This window comes from Bison bison, unplaced genomic scaffold, assembly GCF_000754665.1.
Source record: "Bison bison bison isolate TAMUID 2011002044 unplaced genomic scaffold, Bison_UMD1.0 scf7180017864487, whole genome shotgun sequence".
NCBI lineage: Eukaryota > Metazoa > Chordata > Mammalia > Artiodactyla > Bovidae > Bison > Bison bison.
Window position 1 is genome coordinate 3,753,051 of NW_011495047.1, and position 5,922 is coordinate 3,758,972.

The following is a 5,922-nucleotide window of genomic DNA, read 5'->3' on the forward strand; positions in this document are numbered from 1 at the left end:
GTTCCTCAGCCTTTTCTAAAACCAGCTTGAACATCAGGAAGTTCACAGTTCACATATTGCTGAAGCCTGGCTTGGAGAATTTTGAGCATTACTTTACTAGCATGTGAGATGAGTGCAATTGTGCAGTAGTTTGAGCATTCTTTGGCATTGCCTTTCTTTGGGACTGGAATGAAAACTGACCTTTTCCAGTCCTGCAGCCACTGCTGAGTTTTCCAAATTTGCTGGCATATTGAGTGGAGCACTTTCACAGCATCATCTTTCAGGATTTGGAATAGCTCAACTGCAATTCCATCACCTCCACTAGCTTTGTTCGTAGTGATGCTTTCTGAGGTCCACTTGACTTCACATTCCAGGATGTCTGGCTCTAGGTGAGTGATCACACCATCGTGATTATCCGGGTCGTGAAGATCTTTTTTGTACAGTTCTTCTGTGTACTGAATGGTTTAGTGCAAATTAACCTGTAGGTTGATCTAGAATATTACTAACATCTCCTTTAATTTTGGCATATAATTTATCTTTCTAATATGATATTCGGCATTAACTTTTTGTAAAACTGAAATTAAGAAACCATACTTTTCTTCTTCTCTTAAATATTTTTTTTTCTAATTATGAGTTAGTATGCTTTCATTATAGCAATGTGATTTCAAATTTTCCCACAGAGCCAGTGTCTCATTGTTGGAGGGGGAAGTTACAGGTAAGCAAGGGGAAGAGGCTACAGTTATCCATCTGGCAATAGATTATAGCTGGAGACATAAATATAAACTCATATTTAGCTTAACATAGATACAGAGAGTTACATAAAGAACTCTATATATACACATATACAGGGATTAGTAAAGACCCATGTATTTCCTTTCTCTGTCAGCTGAGAGGGCTTAGAAGCAATAACATCCCAAGAGCAAGCAGCACATAAGGTGCCCAGATCTTTGTTTCTATGACCACCGTACAATAAAACGAAGCATGGCTCCTTGGAAAAATGGATGATTTTAGAACTGGGGCAGGAAAGATAGAAGACGAGTCTGGGGTATCTTATAATGCCAGAAAATAAGGAATACTTTTAAAAAAGGTATCCCACAATAATGGGATATGTCAAAGGAGCTCCCTATAACCAAAACTGGAACAATTTGGGTAACAAAGTAATATCAAAATTATAGCCCAAAATATAAAAGAACTCTCTAGAAATATCCATGAGTCTGTATTGATACAAAATATGGACTAAATGAACATAGTAGAATTGACAAGTATTCCATGTAGAAAAATTCCAAATAACTTAGGGAGACTCCAATCTCAAGGAGCAAGGAGGTAGACCATAACTCCCACTCCTTAAGTGTAGGTTGTATATATTGACTTCCTTCCAAAGAAGACAGTGTGGAAAGGCAAATGGAAGAAGAGTAACTTTAAAGTGGAAAAATCTAACAAGCACTACTTCAGGTAGGGTATTCAAGGTTCACATCCTCAGTGACAAGTCACATTGATAGAATGTACCCTCCATAAGCTGTAATGAAAGCAGCTGTAATGAAAGAGGTAAAGAATACCTCTGTATTCTTCTTCAACAAAACTCCTTACTCCTGTCTAAACACGGAAAAAAAAATCAGACAATTCCCAGGTGAGGGACATTTTACAAAGTATGTGACCAGTACTCCTGAAATCTATCAAGGTCACCAAAAAAGGAGGAAAGTTTGAGAACTATCACAGCCAAGAAAATCCTAAGGCAATAGGACAACCAAATGCAATATGATGTCCTGAATGGGATCCTGGACCAAAAAAATGGATGTTAGTAAAAATGAAGACAATCTGAATAAAGTATGGAATTCAGTTAAAAATAATGTATCAATATTGGTTCATGAAGTGTCATGCAAGTACCATACTAACATGAGAAATTGATAGCGGGGAACTGAATGTGAAATGTAAGAGCGCTGTGTGCCCTGTCTTCACAAGTCTTCCATAACTTAAAACAGTTCTAAAATTTAGAAGTTATTTTTTCAAAAAAAAAAAATCTTAATCCTATCATCTTGCAATAGACAGACATTTTAATGCCGATTTAACCTTTTTTTAAAATGGGTCTATCTTCATTTCTCAAAGTCATTTCATCCTGTACATACTTGTTCACTTAAACTTTATGTCATTACATGTTTTCATGTCATTATAATCTTACAACATAATTTGTATTCATATCAAGGTAGTTCATCTTAAGGATGTATCCAAAATTATTTAGTCAATTATCTACTGACTATCTTTATTCTTCTGTGTGCATGTGCTTAGTCGCTCAGTCATGTCCAACTCTTTGAGATACTATGGACTGTAGCCTGCCAGGCTTCTCTGTCCATAGGATTCTCCAAGCAAGAATACTGGAGTAGGTTGCCATTCCCTCCTTCAGGGGCTCTTCCTGACCCAAGGAAGACATCTCCTGTGTCTCCTGCATTGCAGGCAGATTCTTTACCTGCTGAGCCATTAGGGAAGCCCTTATGCAGGTCAGGAAGCAACAGTTCGAACTGGACATGGAACAACAGACTGGTTCCAAATAGGAAAAGGAGTACGTCAAGGCTGTACATTGTCATCCTGCTTATTTAACTTATATGCAGAGCACATCATGAGAAACACTGGGCTGGAAGAAGCACAAGCTGGAATCAAGATTGCCAGGGGAAATATCAATAACCTCAGATATGCAGATGACACCACCCTTATGGCAGAAAGGGAAGAGGAACTAAAGAGCCTTTTGAGGAAAGTGAAAGAGGAGAGTGAAAAGTTGGCTTAAAGCTCAACATTCATAAAAATAAGATCATGGCATCTGGTCCCATCACTTCATGGGAAATAGATGGGGAAACAGTGGAAACAGTGGCAGACTTTATTTTTGGGGGCTCCAAAATCACTGCAGATGGTGACTGCAGCCATGAAATTAAGACACTTAATCCTTGGAAGGAAAGTTATGACCAACCTAGATAGCATATTCAAAAGCAGAGACATTACTTTGCCAACAAAGGTTCGTCTAGTCAAGGCTGTGGTTTTTCCAGTGGTCATGTATGGATGTGAGAGTTGGACTGTGAAGAAGGCTGAGTGCTGAAGAATTGATGCTTTTGAAGTGTGGTGTTGGAGAAGACTCTTGAGAGTCCCTTGGACTGCAAGGAGATCCAACCAGTCCATTCTAAAAGAGATCAGTCCTGGGTGTTCATTGGAAGGACTGATGCTGAAGCGGAAACTCCAATGTTTTGGCCACCTCATGCGAAGAACTGACTCACTGGAAAAGACCCTGATACTGGGAGGGATTGGGGGCAGGAGGAGAAGGGAATGACAGAGGATGAGATGGCTGGATGGCATCACTGACTAGATGGACATGAGTCTGAGTAAACTCCAGGAGTTGGTGATGGACAGGGAGGCCTGGCTGTGATTCATGGGGTCGCAAAGAGTCGGACACAACTGAGCAACTGAACTGAACTATTCTTCTTTAATCCTACTGAATTTACTGAGGAAGGAGGTATGGAAAATGGACAGAGTAAGAAGATAGGAAACAATTCTGACATATTTGTTCATTGTGAGAGAGAGAGAGGAATGGGCCCAATCCAGAGCTGCCAGGGAAAATGCATTGGGCCCAGAAACAGGAGACCAAGACCAGTTACTGGTATCAGCTCTGCAAATAACTCTAAGTGTAGCCTTAAAGTCACTTCACTCTATAGTTCTTTATCTACAAAATGCCTTTATCCATAACATAAAGTAGGTAACTTACCTGATCCCAAGTAAAATTCCATTCCTGAAATCTATTCTATATTTTGCAACAAGACTATTTCTTAGAAAATTTCACATAGGTGATACAGCCAAATATACTTAATATAATGAAGAGGGTGTAGAAAATGGACGACAGATACATTTCCTCTTTGTTGTATAGCCAAAAACAATTCTCCATCATGTGGTACTAATGGAATACATTACATAAAGTGACTGTTGGTCGCACAGGGGACTCTTCGAGTGAAAAAGAGGGAGTACTAGTCCATGAATGTTGCAAGAACAGTGAGTTTAGCTGAACTTAAGAAAAATGTCTAACAACAGAATGGTTCCTAGAAAAATCATTGAGTTTTTAGTTGTGAGAGTTTTGCAGCCTGGGCTGGATAGAGAACCATTGAGAATACTACAGAAAGTATTTCTGTCCTGGGTAGGAATTCAAGCTGAATGGTCACCGAGAACACTTTCCATTTTTAAGGGCTAAGATTTTTCTTTACTCTTATGAGCAACACCATCTTTAGCAGTGACCCTGTTTCTGAGCTCTCTCCTGTCTCCTTGGTCTCTCAACTGAAGAACAGATTCGTTAACCAAAATAAAGGCATCAATTAGGTGGATAAATCCTTTGGCTAGTTTGTATGCTTTGATGGGTGCATCTCTAAGTATCCTGTGAAGGATGTGATTAAGAGAGTGTGAGTGGAATCATCTCTATTAGGTCAATGCAAAAAGAATAGAAACTATGGAGAGCAGATCTCCAGTTCACCATCAAACTTTAGAACCTGCCCTCAAAATTTCTTCCTATTCTTTCTAGAACATGAATTTGTGAAAGTCCCAATAGATAGTAAACAACATATACACATTTATTAAAGGTTTTGAAATTGATCTGATTTGCAGGTAAAGGTTCTTCACCTTCACACTGTGGAGGGTATATATTAAGGGAGGACCTGGGGGTTTTCTTTTCCATATGGGGAAGGTGACTGTTTTATACACGCTTCTGCCGCCAAGTCGCTTCAGTCATGTCCGACTCTGTGCGACACCATAGACGGCAGCCCACCAGGCTCCCCTGTCCCTGGGATTCTCCAGGCAAGAACACTGGAGTGGGTTGCCATTTCCTTCTCTAATGCATGAAATAAGTGAAAAGTGAAAGTGAACTCGCTCAGTCCTGTCTGACTCTTAGCGACCCCATGGACTGCAGCCTACCAGGCTCCTCTGTCCATGGGATTTCCCAGGCAAGAGTACTGGAGTGGGGTGCCATTGCCTTCTCCGGTTTTATACATTAACTGACTCCAATGTGTATCCCTTCTACCTAGCTCACCTTCTTTCTTCAAACAAAGACTAGGCGCTAGGCGTCCCAAAACTTTTGTTTCTGGAATTTCCCTCCGGGGAGAAAAATCAGACAGGTTCTCAGTCCTCAAGGATGAGGGGCAGAAGGCGAAATGGGAGAAAAAGACTAAAACCAATTTTAGGAACTTTTGGTCCTAAACTTCAAAAGTACGGAAGTGAATGCAATATTTTATGAGAAACCACATATTGCCTGCGGATCTTCACTTCCCAACACACACACACACACACACACACACACACACACACACACACACACACCCCAAAACCAAAGGCGACTGCTATTGGCAAATGCCTCCTCTCCAATCACCAGAGCAAGGAAGGATCCCTAGAGCCCCAGCGCACCGCCAATAGATGGGGTCTCTGCAGCCCGGGGAAAGAGCGTGGAAGGAAATCCCTTGCAAGCTGTGTGGTGTGTTAAAAATGCAGCATCATTCTCTCAGCTCCTTTTCTTGGTCCGACAAGCCGAATTCGAGAGCACAGGGAAACTGGAGGGGCGAAAGGCTGCCTCCTCCGGAAGCCCTCGAGTCCCTCCTTCCACACCCCCCCCGCACCCCGCTTCTGAGGCTCCCATCGCCACAGCTCCAATGGGCCGGCGGCGCCTTCCCCATCTCCTCTTCCATTCACTCCGGAGGGGAAGGAGGAAGAGGGAAAACAAAACTCTAAAAATAACTGTTAGCCTCTTAAAAAAGGAAAAGCTTAGCTGCCCACCCCCCTCCATCCCCCGCTCCCGCCCTCCTCTTCTCCCTCCTCCCGCCCCCCACCCCCCCTTCGTGGGGCACATGTCTGCTTCTTACAACACCGAGCCACATGGTTCCAGTTAGGCGCCGAACCCCACCGGGACGAAGAGGAAATTCACATCTGTGGGAC